The 19,838-nt window shown below is 50.1% G+C and overlaps 21 non-coding genes across 21 annotated transcripts; 11 read left to right on the forward strand and 10 right to left on the reverse strand.

The window, feature by feature from the left end:
* Positions 1-85: 85 nt before the first annotated feature.
* Positions 86-157, forward strand: Trnag-ccc. Its single transcript has one exon. It is a non-coding gene; the product is annotated as a tRNA-Gly (tRNA).
* A 1,126-nt stretch (positions 158-1,283) lies between these two features.
* On the reverse strand, positions 1,284-1,367 carry Trnal-uaa. The gene has a single exon. It is a non-coding gene; the product is annotated as a tRNA-Leu (tRNA).
* Positions 1,368-2,051: 684 nt separating this feature from the next.
* Positions 2,052-2,123, forward strand: Trnag-ccc. The gene has a single exon. It is a non-coding gene; the product is annotated as a tRNA-Gly (tRNA).
* A 1,126-nt stretch (positions 2,124-3,249) lies between these two features.
* On the reverse strand, positions 3,250-3,333 carry Trnal-uaa. Its single transcript has one exon. It is a non-coding gene; the product is annotated as a tRNA-Leu (tRNA).
* Positions 3,334-4,017: 684 nt separating this feature from the next.
* Positions 4,018-4,089, forward strand: Trnag-ccc. Its single transcript has one exon. It is a non-coding gene; the product is annotated as a tRNA-Gly (tRNA).
* Positions 4,090-5,215: 1,126 nt separating this feature from the next.
* Positions 5,216-5,299, reverse strand: Trnal-uaa. Its single transcript has one exon. It is a non-coding gene; the product is annotated as a tRNA-Leu (tRNA).
* A 684-nt stretch (positions 5,300-5,983) lies between these two features.
* On the forward strand, positions 5,984-6,055 carry Trnag-ccc. Its single transcript has one exon. It is a non-coding gene; the product is annotated as a tRNA-Gly (tRNA).
* A 1,126-nt stretch (positions 6,056-7,181) lies between these two features.
* Positions 7,182-7,265, reverse strand: Trnal-uaa. Its single transcript has one exon. It is a non-coding gene; the product is annotated as a tRNA-Leu (tRNA).
* A 684-nt stretch (positions 7,266-7,949) lies between these two features.
* Positions 7,950-8,021, forward strand: Trnag-ccc. Its single transcript has one exon. It is a non-coding gene; the product is annotated as a tRNA-Gly (tRNA).
* Positions 8,022-9,147: 1,126 nt separating this feature from the next.
* On the reverse strand, positions 9,148-9,231 carry Trnal-uaa. The gene has a single exon. It is a non-coding gene; the product is annotated as a tRNA-Leu (tRNA).
* A 684-nt stretch (positions 9,232-9,915) lies between these two features.
* On the forward strand, positions 9,916-9,987 carry Trnag-ccc. The gene has a single exon. It is a non-coding gene; the product is annotated as a tRNA-Gly (tRNA).
* A 1,126-nt stretch (positions 9,988-11,113) lies between these two features.
* Trnal-uaa lies at positions 11,114-11,197 on the reverse strand. The gene has a single exon. It is a non-coding gene; the product is annotated as a tRNA-Leu (tRNA).
* A 684-nt stretch (positions 11,198-11,881) lies between these two features.
* Positions 11,882-11,953, forward strand: Trnag-ccc. The gene has a single exon. It is a non-coding gene; the product is annotated as a tRNA-Gly (tRNA).
* Positions 11,954-13,079: 1,126 nt separating this feature from the next.
* On the reverse strand, positions 13,080-13,163 carry Trnal-uaa. Its single transcript has one exon. It is a non-coding gene; the product is annotated as a tRNA-Leu (tRNA).
* Positions 13,164-13,847: 684 nt separating this feature from the next.
* Positions 13,848-13,919, forward strand: Trnag-ccc. Its single transcript has one exon. It is a non-coding gene; the product is annotated as a tRNA-Gly (tRNA).
* A 1,126-nt stretch (positions 13,920-15,045) lies between these two features.
* Trnal-uaa lies at positions 15,046-15,129 on the reverse strand. The gene has a single exon. It is a non-coding gene; the product is annotated as a tRNA-Leu (tRNA).
* Positions 15,130-15,813: 684 nt separating this feature from the next.
* Trnag-ccc lies at positions 15,814-15,885 on the forward strand. Its single transcript has one exon. It is a non-coding gene; the product is annotated as a tRNA-Gly (tRNA).
* Positions 15,886-17,011: 1,126 nt separating this feature from the next.
* On the reverse strand, positions 17,012-17,095 carry Trnal-uaa. The gene has a single exon. It is a non-coding gene; the product is annotated as a tRNA-Leu (tRNA).
* A 684-nt stretch (positions 17,096-17,779) lies between these two features.
* Positions 17,780-17,851, forward strand: Trnag-ccc. The gene has a single exon. It is a non-coding gene; the product is annotated as a tRNA-Gly (tRNA).
* Positions 17,852-18,977: 1,126 nt separating this feature from the next.
* Positions 18,978-19,061, reverse strand: Trnal-uaa. Its single transcript has one exon. It is a non-coding gene; the product is annotated as a tRNA-Leu (tRNA).
* Positions 19,062-19,745: 684 nt separating this feature from the next.
* On the forward strand, positions 19,746-19,817 carry Trnag-ccc. The gene has a single exon. It is a non-coding gene; the product is annotated as a tRNA-Gly (tRNA).
* The last annotated feature ends 21 nt before the right edge of the window (positions 19,818-19,838 follow it).

Genomic DNA, 19,838 nt, shown 5'->3' on the forward strand with positions numbered 1-19,838 from the left:
TGAGCGCCTACAGCGCCATCGCCTTCGGCCTCTGATGGCAGGAGGGTAGCCGACACATCACGGCGTGGGTGGGACGCAGCACAAGGCGGTGGTGGTGTAACGGTCAGCATGGTTGCTTCCCAAGCAGTTGATCCGGGTTCGATTCCCGGCCACCGCACGAAACGTACTTTTTTCTTCTGGGGGAGTTCCACGTAACGAAACGCGATCTTCGAAACTGTGAACTGTCGCGGTACGAATAGTTTTCCTTCGCCCCTCGTCTCAGTCCGTGCTGCCAGGGCGCTAGTCTGCGGGTTTCGTTTCTCAGCATCGTGTGTCTCCATGTGTCGACTTGTCTCGACTTTGCTCGGCTGACGCGAAATCTGACGCTTGGAAATGGGCATATATGTAGAGGGCAGGCGCTAGAAACGACTGGGAGAGACCAAAAAACGACAAACACACGACGGAACCTTTCATTTTATTGTGGCCACAGATTCGCCCCTTAGTGTACCGAGAGGCAAGAGTGGCGTCAGCGTGCGCGACCGCATCACTATCGCTAAGCAACAACGAAACCGAAGGAAAAATGCAAAATGAAAGAAGCCAAGAGCACGTCGAGTTCCCAGCCGAGCACGCATCCAAGTACCAACCACGGCCAGCGCATCTTAACGCCGGTGACCAGACGAGAACCGCTGCACTACGCGCGGTATGGCCGTTGGCGACAGTATCGCGCGACGTGTAGACACCTTACTTCTTGTGAAGATCGCTTGTTATTTACCTGGCAGTGTCTCGCTGGAGGAAGCATTGTCTTTTAGGGGCGAAAAATGAACTGGCACTTGGTGCGGTCGAATACGCGGCCTTTGTGTTCACAGCACGACGCTCTAACTTACTCAGCTATAGAGCTACGCAATGTGGCACGTCTGCAGTCCAATACCCTATCCACCGTCTCATCCACCTTTATTACTGCCCTGGCACTCATTTAAACACATATCTGCTTTCATTCACGTTTGCTTGCCTGATGCTTGGACCCCAAAAACCACAACACAAAGATATCGTAAATGCCGTGAGAATAACCAAGACTCAGCAAACAAAAGTATGTTCGGCTACCGGGAATCGAATCCGGGCCTCGTGGCTGAAAGCCATGTCTCCTAACAGCTTTCCATTCTTTCTGACCGCCAGACAATCAGACTTGCAAGGCAAGCACCATAGTCACTGCCGTTTCTAGTAGTATCTGTGGAACCTGTTCCCACGTAATTTACTTGTTTTCCCGCATGTACGAAATTTGTAGTTTTGGAATATTTAAAATGCATTGTCAGATGTGGGGTTCGAACCCACGCTCCCCTTAGGGAACCAGAGCTTAAATCTGGCGCCTTAGACCGCTCGGCCAATCTGACGCGTGGGCGCAAAATCTCGTCCATCGTCGTTTCTAGGTATATCTGCAGAGCCTGACTGCGAAATTAGCGTGTTTTTTTCTTGTGTGAAGGAATTACGTTGCTTTTAGAGTATTTAAAACGAGTTGTCAGATGTGAGGTTGCACCCCACACTCACTTTCGGGAACCAGAGCTTAAATATGGTGCCTTACACCATTGTTTTCCGTCGCCATCTGTCTTGAGTGGAACGAGCAGAACTGTAGTTATCAATATTCACATTGACGCAGAGAAAACAAAAAACGACAGGAAAGGCCGTTCCCTAGCAACGGCTACGCTGTGCCTTTCGCCCTGAGGGGAAGCTAATGATATGCTCCAGGCGATGATCAAACTAACCAACTTAATATTGTGATACTTAGGCGCTTTCTACTTCTGGATTGGCACACATATGCTGAATCGTCTCTGGATCATCAGTAAGTACGTCACATTAGATATTTGTTTTATCGCCCTGCTGTAAATTAAAGGGCAGTTTTTTCAACGGCTGTCAGTTCTGCTTCTAGTTACGCTACATCGCCCTAGCAGCACCTACACACTGTGTTCAGATGTTCCCGCCCCCGCCCTGGCGTTGAGCGCCTACAGCGCCATCGCCTTCGGCCTCTGATGGCAGGAGGGTAGCCGACACATCACGGCGTGGGTGGGACGCAGCACAAGGCGGTGGTGGTGTAACGGTCAGCATGGTTGCTTCCCAAGCAGTTGATCCGGGTTCGATTCCCGGCCACCGCACGAAACGTACTTTTTTCTTCTGGGGGAGTTCCACGTAACGAAACGCGATCTTCGAAACTGTGAACTGTCGCGGTACGAATAGTTTTCCTTCGCCCCTCGTCTCAGTCCGTGCTGCCAGGGCGCTAGTCTGCGGGTTTCGTTTCTCAGCATCGTGTGTCTCCATGTGTCGACTTGTCTCGACTTTGCTCGGCTGACGCGAAATCTGACGCTTGGAAATGGGCATATATGTAGAGGGCAGGCGCTAGAAACGACTGGGAGAGACCAAAAAACGACAAACACATGACGGAACCTTTCATTTTATTGTGGCCACAGATTCGCCCCTTAGTGTACCGAGAGGCAAGAGTGGCGTCAGCGTGCGCGACCGCATCACTATCGCTAAGCAACAACGAAACCGAAGGAAAAATGCAAAATGAAAGAAGCCAAGAGCACGTCGAGTTCCCAGCCGAGCACGCATCCAAGTACCAACCACGGCCAGCGCATCTTAACGCCGGTGACCAGACGAGAACCGCTGCACTACGCGCGGTATGGCCGTTGGCGACAGTATCGCGCGACGTGTAGACACCTTACTTCTTGTGAAGATCGCTTGTTATTTACCTGGCAGTGTCTCGCTGGAGGAAGCATTGTCTTTTAGGGGCGAAAAATGAACTGGCACTTGGTGCGGTCGAATACGCGGCCTTTGTGTTCACAGCACGACGCTCTAACTTACTCAGCTATAGAGCTACGCAATGTGGCACGTCTGCAGTCCAATACCCTATCCACCGTCTCATCCACCTTTATTACTGCCCTGGCACTCATTTAAACACATATCTGCTTTCATTCACGTTTGCTTGCCTGATGCTTGGACCCCAAAAACCACAACACAAAGATATCGTAAATGCCGTGAGAATAACCAAGACTCAGCAAACAAAAGTATGTTCGGCTACCGGGAATCGAATCCGGGCCTCGTGGCTGAAAGCCATGTCTCCTAACAGCTTTCCATTCTTTCTGACCGCCAGACAATCAGACTTGCAAGGCAAGCACCATAGTCACTGCCGTTTCTAGTAGTATCTGTGGAACCTGTTCCCACGTAATTTACTTGTTTTCCCGCATGTACGAAATTTGTAGTTTTGGAATATTTAAAATGCATTGTCAGATGTGGGGTTCGAACCCACGCTCCCCTTAGGGAACCAGAGCTTAAATCTGGCGCCTTAGACCGCTCGGCCAATCTGACGCGTGGGCGCAAAATCTCGTCCATCGTCGTTTCTAGGTATATCTGCAGAGCCTGACTGCGAAATTAGCGTGTTTTTTTCTTGTGTGAAGGAATTACGTTGCTTTTAGAGTATTTAAAACGAGTTGTCAGATGTGAGGTTGCACCCCACACTCACTTTCGGGAACCAGAGCTTAAATATGGTGCCTTACACCATTGTTTTCCGTCGCCATCTGTCTTGAGTGGAACGAGCAGAACTGTAGTTATCAATATTCACATTGACGCAGAGAAAACAAAAAACGACAGGAAAGGCCGTTCCCTAGCAACGGCTACGCTGTGCCTTTCGCCCTGAGGGGAAGCTAATGATATGCTCCAGGCGATGATCAAACTAACCAACTTAATATTGTGATACTTAGGCGCTTTCTACTTCTGGATTGGCACACATATGCTGAATCGTCTCTGGATCATCAGTAAGTACGTCACATTAGATATTTGTTTTATCGCCCTGCTGTAAATTAAAGGGCAGTTTTTTCAACGGCTGTCAGTTCTGCTTCTAGTTACGCTACATCGCCCTAGCAGCACCTACACACTGTGTTCAGATGTTCCCGCCCCCGCCCTGGCGTTGAGCGCCTACAGCGCCATCGCCTTCGGCCTCTGATGGCAGGAGGGTAGCCGACACATCACGGCGTGGGTGGGACGCAGCACAAGGCGGTGGTGGTGTAACGGTCAGCATGGTTGCTTCCCAAGCAGTTGATCCGGGTTCGATTCCCGGCCACCGCACGAAACGTACTTTTTTCTTCTGGGGGAGTTCCACGTAACGAAACGCGATCTTCGAAACTGTGAACTGTCGCGGTACGAATAGTTTTCCTTCGCCCCTCGTCTCAGTCCGTGCTGCCAGGGCGCTAGTCTGCGGGTTTCGTTTCTCAGCATCGTGTGTCTCCATGTGTCGACTTGTCTCGACTTTGCTCGGCTGACGCGAAATCTGACGCTTGGAAATGGGCATATATGTAGAGGGCAGGCGCTAGAAACGACTGGGAGAGACCAAAAAACGACAAACACACGACGGAACCTTTCATTTTATTGTGGCCACAGATTCGCCCCTTAGTGTACCGAGAGGCAAGAGTGGCGTCAGCGTGCGCGACCGCATCACTATCGCTAAGCAACAACGAAACCGAAGGAAAAATGCAAAATGAAAGAAGCCAAGAGCACGTCGAGTTCCCAGCCGAGCACGCATCCAAGTACCAACCACGGCCAGCGCATCTTAACGCCGGTGACCAGACGAGAACCGCTGCACTACGCGCGGTATGGCCGTTGGCGACAGTATCGCGCGACGTGTAGACACCTTACTTCTTGTGAAGATCGCTTGTTATTTACCTGGCAGTGTCTCGCTGGAGGAAGCATTGTCTTTTAGGGGCGAAAAATGAACTGGCACTTGGTGCGGTCGAATACGCGGCCTTTGTGTTCACAGCACGACGCTCTAACTTACTCAGCTATAGAGCTACGCAATGTGGCACGTCTGCAGTCCAATACCCTATCCACCGTCTCATCCACCTTTATTACTGCCCTGGCACTCATTTAAACACATATCTGCTTTCATTCACGTTTGCTTGCCTGATGCTTGGACCCCAAAAACCACAACACAAAGATATCGTAAATGCCGTGAGAATAACCAAGACTCAGCAAACAAAAGTATGTTCGGCTACCGGGAATCGAATCCGGGCCTCGTGGCTGAAAGCCATGTCTCCTAACAGCTTTCCATTCTTTCTGACCGCCAGACAATCAGACTTGCAAGGCAAGCACCATAGTCACTGCCGTTTCTAGTAGTATCTGTGGAACCTGTTCCCACGTAATTTACTTGTTTTCCCGCATGTACGAAATTTGTAGTTTTGGAATATTTAAAATGCATTGTCAGATGTGGGGTTCGAACCCACGCTCCCCTTAGGGAACCAGAGCTTAAATCTGGCGCCTTAGACCGCTCGGCCAATCTGACGCGTGGGCGCAAAATCTCGTCCATCGTCGTTTCTAGGTATATCTGCAGAGCCTGACTGCGAAATTAGCGTGTTTTTTTCTTGTGTGAAGGAATTACGTTGCTTTTAGAGTATTTAAAACGAGTTGTCAGATGTGAGGTTGCACCCCACACTCACTTTCGGGAACCAGAGCTTAAATATGGTGCCTTACACCATTGTTTTCCGTCGCCATCTGTCTTGAGTGGAACGAGCAGAACTGTAGTTATCAATATTCACATTGACGCAGAGAAAACAAAAAACGACAGGAAAGGCCGTTCCCTAGCAACGGCTACGCTGTGCCTTTCGCCCTGAGGGGAAGCTAATGATATGCTCCAGGCGATGATCAAACTAACCAACTTAATATTGTGATACTTAGGCGCTTTCTACTTCTGGATTGGCACACATATGCTGAATCGTCTCTGGATCATCAGTAAGTACGTCACATTAGATATTTGTTTTATCGCCCTGCTGTAAATTAAAGGGCAGTTTTTTCAACGGCTGTCAGTTCTGCTTCTAGTTACGCTACATCGCCCTAGCAGCACCTACACACTGTGTTCAGATGTTCCCGCCCCCGCCCTGGCGTTGAGCGCCTACAGCGCCATCGCCTTCGGCCTCTGATGGCAGGAGGGTAGCCGACACATCACGGCGTGGGTGGGACGCAGCACAAGGCGGTGGTGGTGTAACGGTCAGCATGGTTGCTTCCCAAGCAGTTGATCCGGGTTCGATTCCCGGCCACCGCACGAAACGTACTTTTTTCTTCTGGGGGAGTTCCACGTAACGAAACGCGATCTTCGAAACTGTGAACTGTCGCGGTACGAATAGTTTTCCTTCGCCCCTCGTCTCAGTCCGTGCTGCCAGGGCGCTAGTCTGCGGGTTTCGTTTCTCAGCATCGTGTGTCTCCATGTGTCGACTTGTCTCGACTTTGCTCGGCTGACGCGAAATCTGACGCTTGGAAATGGGCATATATGTAGAGGGCAGGCGCTAGAAACGACTGGGAGAGACCAAAAAACGACAAACACACGACAGAACCTTTCATTTTATTGTGGCCACAGATTCGCCCCTTAGTGTACCGAGAGGCAAGAGTGGCGTCAGCGTGCGCGACCGCATCACTATCGCTAAGCAACAACGAAACCGAAGGAAAAATGCAAAATGAAAGAAGCCAAGAGCACGTCGAGTTCCCAGCCGAGCACGCATCCAAGTACCAACCACGGCCAGCGCATCTTAACGCCGGTGACCAGACGAGAACCGCTGCACTACGCGCGGTATGGCCGTTGGCGACAGTATCGCGCGACGTGTAGACACCTTACTTCTTGTGAAGATCGCTTGTTATTTACCTGGCAGTGTCTCGCTGGAGGAAGCATTGTCTTTTAGGGGCGAAAAATGAACTGGCACTTGGTGCGGTCGAATACGCGGCCTTTGTGTTCACAGCACGACGCTCTAACTTACTCAGCTATAGAGCTACGCAATGTGGCACGTCTGCAGTCCAATACCCTATCCACCGTCTCATCCACCTTTATTACTGCCCTGGCACTCATTTAAACACATATCTGCTTTCATTCACGTTTGCTTGCCTGATGCTTGGACCCCAAAAACCACAACACAAAGATATCGTAAATGCCGTGAGAATAACCAAGACTCAGCAAACAAAAGTATGTTCGGCTACCGGGAATCGAATCCGGGCCTCGTGGCTGAAAGCCATGTCTCCTAACAGCTTTCCATTCTTTCTGACCGCCAGACAATCAGACTTGCAAGGCAAGCACCATAGTCACTGCCGTTTCTAGTAGTATCTGTGGAACCTGTTCCCACGTAATTTACTTGTTTTCCCGCATGTACGAAATTTGTAGTTTTGGAATATTTAAAATGCATTGTCAGATGTGGGGTTCGAACCCACGCTCCCCTTAGGGAACCAGAGCTTAAATCTGGCGCCTTAGACCGCTCGGCCAATCTGACGCGTGGGCGCAAAATCTCGTCCATCGTCGTTTCTAGGTATATCTGCAGAGCCTGACTGCGAAATTAGCGTGTTTTTTTCTTGTGTGAAGGAATTACGTTGCTTTTAGAGTATTTAAAACGAGTTGTCAGATGTGAGATTGCACCCCACACTCACTTTCGGGAACCAGAGCTTAAATATGGTGCCTTACACCATTGTTTTCCGTCGCCATCTGTCTTGAGTGGAACGAGCAGAACTGTAGTTATCAATATTCACATTGACGCAGAGAAAACAAAAAACGACAGGAAAGGCCGTTCCCTAGCAACGGCTACGCTGTGCCTTTCGCCCTGAGGGGAAGCTAATGATATGCTCCAGGCGATGATCAAACTAACCAACTTAATATTGTGATACTTAGGCGCTTTCTACTTCTGGATTGGCACACATATGCTGAATCGTCTCTGGATCATCAGTAAGTACGTCACATTAGATATTTGTTTTATCGCCCTGCTGTAAATTAAAGGGCAGTTTTTTCAACGGCTGTCAGTTCTGCTTCTAGTTACGCTACATCGCCCTAGCAGCACCTACACACTGTGTTCAGATGTTCCCGCCCCCGCCCTGGCGTTGAGCGCCTACAGCGCCATCGCCTTCGGCCTCTGATGGCAGGAGGGTAGCCGACACATCACGGCGTGGGTGGGACGCAGCACAAGGCGGTGGTGGTGTAACGGTCAGCATGGTTGCTTCCCAAGCAGTTGATCCGGGTTCGATTCCCGGCCACCGCACGAAACGTACTTTTTTCTTCTGGGGGAGTTCCACGTAACGAAACGCGATCTTCGAAACTGTGAACTGTCGCGGTACGAATAGTTTTCCTTCGCCCCTCGTCTCAGTCCGTGCTGCCAGGGCGCTAGTCTGCGGGTTTCGTTTCTCAGCATCGTGTGTCTCCATGTGTCGACTTGTCTCGACTTTGCTCGGCTGACGCGAAATCTGACGCTTGGAAATGGGCATATATGTAGAGGGCAGGCGCTAGAAACGACTGGGAGAGACCAAAAAACGACAAACACACGACGGAACCTTTCATTTTATTGTGGCCACAGATTCGCCCCTTAGTGTACCGAGAGGCAAGAGTGGCGTCAGCGTGCGCGACCGCATCACTATCGCTAAGCAACAACGAAACCGAAGGAAAAATGCAAAATGAAAGAAGCCAAGAGCACGTCGAGTTCCCAGCCGAGCACGCATCCAAGTACCAACCACGGCCAGCGCATCTTAACGCCGGTGACCAGACGAGAACCGCTGCACTACGCGCGGTATGGCCGTTGGCGACAGTATCGCGCGACGTGTAGACACCTTACTTCTTGTGAAGATCGCTTGTTATTTACCTGGCAGTGTCTCGCTGGAGGAAGCATTGTCTTTTAGGGGCGAAAAATGAACTGGCACTTGGTGCGGTCGAATACGCGGCCTTTGTGTTCACAGCACGACGCTCTAACTTACTCAGCTATAGAGCTACGCAATGTGGCACGTCTGCAGTCCAATACCCTATCCACCGTCTCATCCACCTTTATTACTGCCCTGGCACTCATTTAAACACATATCTGCTTTCATTCACGTTTGCTTGCCTGATGCTTGGACCCCAAAAACCACAACACAAAGATATCGTAAATGCCGTGAGAATAACCAAGACTCAGCAAACAAAAGTATGTTCGGCTACCGGGAATCGAATCCGGGCCTCGTGGCTGAAAGCCATGTCTCCTAACAGCTTTCCATTCTTTCTGACCGCCAGACAATCAGACTTGCAAGGCAAGCACCATAGTCACTGCCGTTTCTAGTAGTATCTGTGGAACCTGTTCCCACGTAATTTACTTGTTTTCCCGCATGTACGAAATTTGTAGTTTTGGAATATTTAAAATGCATTGTCAGATGTGGGGTTCGAACCCACGCTCCCCTTAGGGAACCAGAGCTTAAATCTGGCGCCTTAGACCGCTCGGCCAATCTGACGCGTGGGCGCAAAATCTCGTCCATCGTCGTTTCTAGGTATATCTGCAGAGCCTGACTGCGAAATTAGCGTGTTTTTTTCTTGTGTGAAGGAATTACGTTGCTTTTAGAGTATTTAAAACGAGTTGTCAGATGTGAGGTTGCACCCCACACTCACTTTCGGGAACCAGAGCTTAAATATGGTGCCTTACACCATTGTTTTCCGTCGCCATCTGTCTTGAGTGGAACGAGCAGAACTGTAGTTATCAATATTCACATTGACGCAGAGAAAACAAAAAACGACAGGAAAGGCCGTTCCCTAGCAACGGCTACGCTGTGCCTTTCGCCCTGAGGGGAAGCTAATGATATGCTCCAGGCGATGATCAAACTAACCAACTTAATATTGTGATACTTAGGCGCTTTCTACTTCTGGATTGGCACACATATGCTGAATCGTCTCTGGATCATCAGTAAGTACGTCACATTAGATATTTGTTTTATCGCCCTGCTGTAAATTAAAGGGCAGTTTTTTCAACGGCTGTCAGTTCTGCTTCTAGTTACGCTACATCGCCCTAGCAGCACCTACACACTGTGTTCAGATGTTCCCGCCCCCGCCCTGGCGTTGAGCGCCTACAGCGCCATCGCCTTCGGCCTCTGATGGCAGGAGGGTAGCCGACACATCACGGCGTGGGTGGGACGCAGCACAAGGCGGTGGTGGTGTAACGGTCAGCATGGTTGCTTCCCAAGCAGTTGATCCGGGTTCGATTCCCGGCCACCGCACGAAACGTACTTTTTTCTTCTGGGGGAGTTCCACGTAACGAAACGCGATCTTCGAAACTGTGAACTGTCGCGGTACGAATAGTTTTCCTTCGCCCCTCGTCTCAGTCCGTGCTGCCAGGGCGCTAGTCTGCGGGTTTCGTTTCTCAGCATCGTGTGTCTCCATGTGTCGACTTGTCTCGACTTTGCTCGGCTGACGCGAAATCTGACGCTTGGAAATGGGCATATATGTAGAGGGCAGGCGCTAGAAACGACTGGGAGAGACCAAAAAACGACAAACACACGACGGAACCTTTCATTTTATTGTGGCCACAGATTCGCCCCTTAGTGTACCGAGAGGCAAGAGTGGCGTCAGCGTGCGCGACCGCATCACTATCGCTAAGCAACAACGAAACCGAAGGAAAAATGCAAAATGAAAGAAGCCAAGAGCACGTCGAGTTCCCAGCCGAGCACGCATCCAAGTACCAACCACGGCCAGCGCATCTTAACGCCGGTGACCAGACGAGAACCGCTGCACTACGCGCGGTATGGCCGTTGGCGACAGTATCGCGCGACGTGTAGACACCTTACTTCTTGTGAAGATCGCTTGTTATTTACCTGGCAGTGTCTCGCTGGAGGAAGCATTGTCTTTTAGGGGCGAAAAATGAACTGGCACTTGGTGCGGTCGAATACGCGGCCTTTGTGTTCACAGCACGACGCTCTAACTTACTCAGCTATAGAGCTACGCAATGTGGCACGTCTGCAGTCCAATACCCTATCCACCGTCTCATCCACCTTTATTACTGCCCTGGCACTCATTTAAACACATATCTGCTTTCATTCACGTTTGCTTGCCTGATGCTTGGACCCCAAAAACCACAACACAAAGATATCGTAAATGCCGTGAGAATAACCAAGACTCAGCAAACAAAAGTATGTTCGGCTACCGGGAATCGAATCCGGGCCTCGTGGCTGAAAGCCATGTCTCCTAACAGCTTTCCATTCTTTCTGACCGCCAGACAATCAGACTTGCAAGGCAAGCACCATAGTCACTGCCGTTTCTAGTAGTATCTGTGGAACCTGTTCCCACGTAATTTACTTGTTTTCCCGCATGTACGAAATTTGTAGTTTTGGAATATTTAAAATGCATTGTCAGATGTGGGGTTCGAACCCACGCTCCCCTTAGGGAACCAGAGCTTAAATCTGGCGCCTTAGACCGCTCGGCCAATCTGACGCGTGGGCGCAAAATCTCGTCCATCGTCGTTTCTAGGTATATCTGCAGAGCCTGACTGCGAAATTAGCGTGTTTTTTTCTTGTGTGAAGGAATTACGTTGCTTTTAGAGTATTTAAAACGAGTTGTCAGATGTGAGGTTGCACCCCACACTCACTTTCGGGAACCAGAGCTTAAATATGGTGCCTTACACCATTGTTTTCCGTCGCCATCTGTCTTGAGTGGAACGAGCAGAACTGTAGTTATCAATATTCACATTGACGCAGAGAAAACAAAAAACGACAGGAAAGGCCGTTCCCTAGCAACGGCTACGCTGTGCCTTTCGCCCTGAGGGGAAGCTAATGATATGCTCCAGGCGATGATCAAACTAACCAACTTAATATTGTGATACTTAGGCGCTTTCTACTTCTGGATTGGCACACATATGCTGAATCGTCTCTGGATCATCAGTAAGTACGTCACATTAGATATTTGTTTTATCGCCCTGCTGTAAATTAAAGGGCAGTTTTTTCAACGGCTGTCAGTTCTGCTTCTAGTTACGCTACATCGCCCTAGCAGCACCTACACACTGTGTTCAGATGTTCCCGCCCCCGCCCTGGCGTTGAGCGCCTACAGCGCCATCGCCTTCGGCCTCTGATGGCAGGAGGGTAGCCGACACATCACGGCGTGGGTGGGACGCAGCACAAGGCGGTGGTGGTGTAACGGTCAGCATGGTTGCTTCCCAAGCAGTTGATCCGGGTTCGATTCCCGGCCACCGCACGAAACGTACTTTTTTCTTCTGGGGGAGTTCCACGTAACGAAACGCGATCTTCGAAACTGTGAACTGTCGCGGTACGAATAGTTTTCCTTCGCCCCTCGTCTCAGTCCGTGCTGCCAGGGCGCTAGTCTGCGGGTTTCGTTTCTCAGCATCGTGTGTCTCCATGTGTCGACTTGTCTCGACTTTGCTCGGCTGACGCGAAATCTGACGCTTGGAAATGGGCATATATGTAGAGGGCAGGCGCTAGAAACGACTGGGAGAGACCAAAAAACGACAAACACACGACGGAACCTTTCATTTTATTGTGGCCACAGATTCGCCCCTTAGTGTACCGAGAGGCAAGAGTGGCGTCAGCGTGCGCGACCGCATCACTATCGCTAAGCAACAACGAAACCGAAGGAAAAATGCAAAATGAAAGAAGCCAAGAGCACGTCGAGTTCCCAGCCGAGCACGCATCCAAGTACCAACCACGGCCAGCGCATCTTAACGCCGGTGACCAGACGAGAACCGCTGCACTACGCGCGGTATGGCCGTTGGCGACAGTATCGCGCGACGTGTAGACACCTTACTTCTTGTGAAGATCGCTTGTTATTTACCTGGCAGTGTCTCGCTGGAGGAAGCATTGTCTTTTAGGGGCGAAAAATGAACTGGCACTTGGTGCGGTCGAATACGCGGCCTTTGTGTTCACAGCACGACGCTCTAACTTACTCAGCTATAGAGCTACGCAATGTGGCACGTCTGCAGTCCAATACCCTATCCACCGTCTCATCCACCTTTATTACTGCCCTGGCACTCATTTAAACACATATCTGCTTTCATTCACGTTTGCTTGCCTGATGCTTGGACCCCAAAAACCACAACACAAAGATATCGTAAATGCCGTGAGAATAACCAAGACTCAGCAAACAAAAGTATGTTCGGCTACCGGGAATCGAATCCGGGCCTCGTGGCTGAAAGCCATGTCTCCTAACAGCTTTCCATTCTTTCTGACCGCCAGACAATCAGACTTGCAAGGCAAGCACCATAGTCACTGCCGTTTCTAGTAGTATCTGTGGAACCTGTTCCCACGTAATTTACTTGTTTTCCCGCATGTACGAAATTTGTAGTTTTGGAATATTTAAAATGCATTGTCAGATGTGGGGTTCGAACCCACGCTCCCCTTAGGGAACCAGAGCTTAAATCTGGCGCCTTAGACCGCTCGGCCAATCTGACGCGTGGGCGCGAAATCTCGTCCATCGTCGTTTCTAGGTATATCTGCAGAGCCTGACTGCGAAATTAGCGTGTTTTTTTCTTGTGTGAAGGAATTACGTTGCTTTTAGAGTATTTAAAACGAGTTGTCAGATGTGAGGTTGCACCCCACACTCACTTTCGGGAACCAGAGCTTAAATATGGTGCCTTACACCATTGTTTTCCGTCGCCATCTGTCTTGAGTGGAACGAGCAGAACTGTAGTTATCAATATTCACATTGACGCAGAGAAAACAAAAAACGACAGGAAAGGCCGTTCCCTAGCAACGGCTACGCTGTGCCTTTCGCCCTGAGGGGAAGCTAATGATATGCTCCAGGCGATGATCAAACTAACCAACTTAATATTGTGATACTTAGGCGCTTTCTACTTCTGGATTGGCACACATATGCTGAATCGTCTCTGGATCATCAGTAAGTACGTCACATTAGATATTTGTTTTATCGCCCTGCTGTAAATTAAAGGGCAGTTTTTTCAACGGCTGTCAGTTCTGCTTCTAGTTACGCTACATCGCCCTAGCAGCACCTACACACTGTGTTCAGATGTTCCCGCCCCCGCCCTGGCGTTGAGCGCCTACAGCGCCATCGCCTTCGGCCTCTGATGGCAGGAGGGTAGCCGACACATCACGGCGTGGGTGGGACGCAGCACAAGGCGGTGGTGGTGTAACGGTCAGCATGGTTGCTTCCCAAGCAGTTGATCCGGGTTCGATTCCCGGCCACCGCACGAAACGTACTTTTTTCTTCTGGGGGAGTTCCACGTAACGAAACGCGATCTTCGAAACTGTGAACTGTCGCGGTACGAATAGTTTTCCTTCGCCCCTCGTCTCAGTCCGTGCTGCCAGGGCGCTAGTCTGCGGGTTTCGTTTCTCAGCATCGTGTGTCTCCATGTGTCGACTTGTCTCGACTTTGCTCGGCTGACGCGAAATCTGACGCTTGGAAATGGGCATATATGTAGAGGGCAGGCGCTAGAAACGACTGGGAGAGACCAAAAAACGACAAACACACGACGGAACCTTTCATTTTATTGTGGCCACAGATTCGCCCCTTAGTGTACCGAGAGGCAAGAGTGGCGTCAGCGTGCGCGACCGCATCACTATCGCTAAGCAACAACGAAACCGAAGGAAAAATGCAAAATGAAAGAAGCCAAGAGCACGTCGAGTTCCCAGCCGAGCACGCATCCAAGTACCAACCACGGCCAGCGCATCTTAACGCCGGTGACCAGACGAGAACCGCTGCACTACGCGCGGTATGGCCGTTGGCGACAGTATCGCGCGACGTGTAGACACCTTACTTCTTGTGAAGATCGCTTGTTATTTACCTGGCAGTGTCTCGCTGGAGGAAGCATTGTCTTTTAGGGGCGAAAAATGAACTGGCACTTGGTGCGGTCGAATACGCGGCCTTTGTGTTCACAGCACGACGCTCTAACTTACTCAGCTATAGAGCTACGCAATGTGGCACGTCTGCAGTCCAATACCCTATCCACCGTCTCATCCACCTTTATTACTGCCCTGGCACTCATTTAAACACATATCTGCTTTCATTCACGTTTGCTTGCCTGATGCTTGGACCCCAAAAACCACAACACAAAGATATCGTAAATGCCGTGAGAATAACCAAGACTCAGCAAACAAAAGTATGTTCGGCTACCGGGAATCGAATCCGGGCCTCGTGGCTGAAAGCCATGTCTCCTAACAGCTTTCCATTCTTTCTGACCGCCAGACAATCAGACTTGCAAGGCAAGCACCATAGTCACTGCCGTTTCTAGTAGTATCTGTGGAACCTGTTCCCACGTAATTTACTTGTTTTCCCGCATGTACGAAATTTGTAGTTTTGGAATATTTAAAATGCATTGTCAGATGTGGGGTTCGAACCCACGCTCCCCTTAGGGAACCAGAGCTTAAATCTGGCGCCTTAGACCGCTCGGCCAATCTGACGCGTGGGCGCGAAATCTCGTCCATCGTCGTTTCTAGGTATATCTGCAGAGCCTGACTGCGAAATTAGCGTGTTTTTTTCTTGTGTGAAGGAATTACGTTGCTTTTAGAGTATTTAAAACGAGTTGTCAGATGTGAGGTTGCACCCCACACTCACTTTCGGGAACCAGAGCTTAAATATGGTGCCTTACACCATTGTTTTCCGTCGCCATCTGTCTTGAGTGGAACGAGCAGAACTGTAGTTATCAATATTCACATTGACGCAGAGAAAACAAAAAACGACAGGAAAGGCCGTTCCCTAGCAACGGCTACGCTGTGCCTTTCGCCCTGAGGGGAAGCTAATGATATGCTCCAGGCGATGATCAAACTAACCAACTTAATATTGTGATACTTAGGCGCTTTCTACTTCTGGATTGGCACACATATGCTGAATCGTCTCTGGATCATCAGTAAGTACGTCACATTAGATATTTGTTTTATCGCCCTGCTGTAAATTAAAGGGCAGTTTTTTCAACGGCTGTCAGTTCTGCTTCTAGTTACGCTACATCGCCCTAGCAGCACCTACACACTGTGTTCAGATGTTCCCGCCCCCGCCCTGGCGTTGAGCGCCTACAGCGCCATCGCCTTCGGCCTCTGATGGCAGGAGGGTAGCCGACACATCACGGCGTGGGTGGGACGCAGCACAAGGCGGTGGTGGTGTAACGGTCAGCATGGTTGCTTCCCAAGCAGTTGATCCGGGTTCGATTCCCGGCCACCGCACGAAACGTACTTTTTTCTTCTGGGGGAGTTCCACGTAACGAAACGCGATCTTCGAAACTGTGAACTGTCGCGGTACGAATAGTTTTCCTTCGCCCCTCGTCTCAGTCCGTGCTGCCAGGGCGCTAGTCTGCGGGTTTCGTTTCTCAGCATCGTGTGTCTCCATGTGTCGACTTGTCTCGACTTTGCTCGGCTGACGCGAAATCTGACGCTTGGAAATGGGCATATATGTAGAGGGCAGGCGCTAGAAACGACTGGGAGAGACCAAAAAACGACAAACACACGACGGAACCTTTCATTTTATTGTGGCCACAGATTCGCCCCTTAGTGTACCGAGAGGCAAGAGTGGCGTCAGCGTGCGCGACCGCATCACTATCGCTAAGCAACAACGAAACCGAAGGAAAAATGCAAAATGAAAGAAGCCAAGAGCACGTCGAGTTCCCAGCCGAGCACGCATCCAAGTACCAACCACGGCCAGCGCATCTTAACGCCGGTGACCAGACGAGAACCGCTGCACTACGCGCGGTATGGCCGTTGGCGACAGTATCGCGCGACGTGTAGACACCTTACTTCTTGTGAAGATCGCTTGTTATTTACCTGGCAGTGTCTCGCTGGAGGAAGCATTGTCTTTTAGGGGCGAAAAATGAACTGGCACTTGGTGCGGTCGAATACGCGGCCTTTGTGTTCACAGCACGACGCTCTAACTTACTCAGCTATAGAGCTACGCAATGTGGCACGTCTGCAGTCCAATACCCTATCCACCGTCTCATCCACCTTTATTACTGCCCTGGCACTCATTTAAACACATATCTGCTTTCATTCACGTTTGCTTGCCTGATGCTTGGACCCCAAAAACCACAACACAAAGATATCGTAAATGCCGTGAGAATAACCAAGACTCAGCAAACAAAAGTATGTTCGGCTACCGGGAATCGAATCCGGGCCTCGTGGCTGAAAGCCATGTCTCCTAACAGCTTTCCATTCTTTCTGACCGCCAGACAATCAGACTTGCAAGGCAAGCACCATAGTCACTGCCGTTTCTAGTAGTATCTGTGGAACCTGTTCCCACGTAATTTACTTGTTTTCCCGCATGTACGAAATTTGTAGTTTTGGAATATTTAAAATGCATTGTCAGATGTGGGGTTCGAACCCACGCTCCCCTTAGGGAACCAGAGCTTAAATCTGGCGCCTTAGACCGCTCGGCCAATCTGACGCGTGGGCGCGAAATCTCGTCCATCGTCGTTTCTAGGTATATCTGCAGAGCCTGACTGCGAAATTAGCGTGTTTTTTTCTTGTGTGAAGGAATTACGTTGCTTTTAGAGTATTTAAAACGAGTTGTCAGATGTGAGGTTGCACCCCACACTCACTTTCGGGAACCAGAGCTTAAATATGGTGCCTTACACCATTGTTTTCCGTCGCCATCTGTCTTGAGTGGAACGAGCAGAACTGTAGTTATCAATATTCACATTGACGCAGAGAAAACAAAAAACGACAGGAAAGGCCGTTCCCTAGCAACGGCTACGCTGTGCCTTTCGCCCTGAGGGGAAGCTAATGATATGCTCCAGGCGATGATCAAACTAACCAACTTAATATTGTGATACTTAGGCGCTTTCTACTTCTGGATTGGCACACATATGCTGAATCGTCTCTGGATCATCAGTAAGTACGTCACATTAGATATTTGTTTTATCGCCCTGCTGTAAATTAAAGGGCAGTTTTTTCAACGGCTGTCAGTTCTGCTTCTAGTTACGCTACATCGCCCTAGCAGCACCTACACACTGTGTTCAGATGTTCCCGCCCCCGCCCTGGCGTTGAGCGCCTACAGCGCCATCGCCTTCGGCCTCTGATGGCAGGAGGGTAGCCGACACATCACGGCGTGGGTGGGACGCAGCACAAGGCGGTGGTGGTGTAACGGTCAGCATGGTTGCTTCCCAAGCAGTTGATCCGGGTTCGATTCCCGGCCACCGCACGAAACGTACTTTTTTCTTCTGGGGGAGTTCCACGTAACGAAACGCGATCTTCGAAACTGTGAACTGTCGCGGTACGAATAGTTTTCCTTCGCCCCTCGTCTCAGTCCGTGCTGCCAGGGCGCTAGTCTGCGGGTTTCGTTTCTCAGCATCGTGTGTCTCCATGTGTCGACTTGTCTCGACTTAGCTCGGCTGACGCGAAAGCTGACGCTTGGAAATGGGCATATATGTAGAGGGCAGGCGCTAGAAACGACTGGGAGAGACCAAAAAACGACAAACACACGACAGAACCTTTCATTTTATTGTGGCCACAGATTCGCCCCTTAGTGTACCGAGAGGCAAGAGTGGCGTCAGCGTGCGCGACCGCATCACTATCGCTAAGCAACAACGAAACCGAAGGAAAAATGCAAAATGAAAGAAGCCAAGAGCACGTCGAGTTCCCAGCCGAGCACGCATCCAAGTACCAACCACGGCCAGCGCATCTTAACGATGGTGACCAGACGAGAACCGCTGCACTACGCGCGGTATGGCCGTTGGCGACAGTATCGCGCGACGTGTAGACACCTTACTTCTTGTGAAGATCGCTTGTTATTTACCTGGCAGTGTCTCGCTGGAGGAAGCATTGTCTTTTAGGGGCGAAAAATGAACTGGCACTTGGTGCGGTCGAATACGCGGCCTTTGTGTTCACAGCACGACGCTCTAACTTACTCAGCTATAGAGCTACGCAATGTGGCACGTCTGCAGTCCAATACCCTATCCACCGTCTCATCCACCTTTATTACTGCCCTGGCACTCATTTAAACACATATCTGCTTTCATTCACGTTTGCTTGCCTGATGCTTGGACCCCAAAAACCACAACACAAAGATATCGTAAATGCCGTGAGAATAACCAAGACTCAGCAAACAAAAGTATGTTCGGCTACCGGGAATCGAATCCGGGCCTCGTGGCTGAAAGCCATGTCTCCTAACAGCTTTCCATTCTTTCTGACCGCCAGACAATCAGACTTGCAAGGCAAGCACCATAGTCACTGCCGTTTCTAGTAGTATCTGTGGAACCTGTTCCCACGTAATTTACTTGTTTTCCCGCATGTACGAAATTTGTAGTTTTGGAATATTTAAAATGCATTGTCAGATGTGGGGTTCGAACCCACGCTCCCCTTAGGGAACCAGAGCTTAAATCTGGCGCCTTAGACCGCTCGGCCAATCTGACGCGTGGGCGCAAAATCTCGTCCATCGTCGTTTCTAGGTATATCTGCAGAGCCTGACTGCGAAATTAGCGTGTTTTTTTCTTGTGTGAAGGAATTACGTTGCTTTTAGAGTATTTAAAACGAGTTGTCAGATGTGAGGTTGCACCCCACACTCACTTTCGGGAACCAGAGCTTAAATATGGTGCCTTACACCATTGTTTTCCGTCGCCATCTGTCTTGAGTGGAACGAGCAGAACTGTAGTTATCAATATTCACATTGACGCAGAGAAAACAAAAAACGACAGGAAAGGCCGTTCCCTAGCAACGGCTACGCTGTGCCTTTCGCCCTGAGGGGAAGCTAATGATATGCTCCAGGCGATGATCAAACTAACCAACTTAATATTGTGATACTTAGGCGCTTTCTACTTCTGGATTGGCACACATATGCTGAATCGTCTCTGGATCATCAGTAAGTACGTCACATTAGATATTTGTTTTATCGCCCTGCTGTAAATTAAAGGGCAGTTTTTTCAACGGCTGTCAGTTCTGCTTCTAGTTACGCTACATCGCCCTAGCAGCACCTACACACTGTGTTCAGATGTTCCCGCCCCCGCCCTGGCGTTGAGCGCCTACAGCGCCATCGCCTTCGGCCTCTGATGGCAGGAGGGTAGCCGACACATCACGGCGTGGGTGGGACGCAGCACAAGGCGGTGGTGGTGTAACGGTCAGCATGGTTGCTTCCCAAGCAGTTGATCCGGGTTCGATTCCCGGCCACCGCACGAAACGTACTTTTTTCTTCT

Source organism: Schistocerca americana, unplaced genomic scaffold, assembly GCF_021461395.2.
Source record: "Schistocerca americana isolate TAMUIC-IGC-003095 unplaced genomic scaffold, iqSchAmer2.1 HiC_scaffold_249, whole genome shotgun sequence".
Taxonomy (NCBI): Eukaryota; Metazoa; Arthropoda; class Insecta; order Orthoptera; family Acrididae; genus Schistocerca; species Schistocerca americana.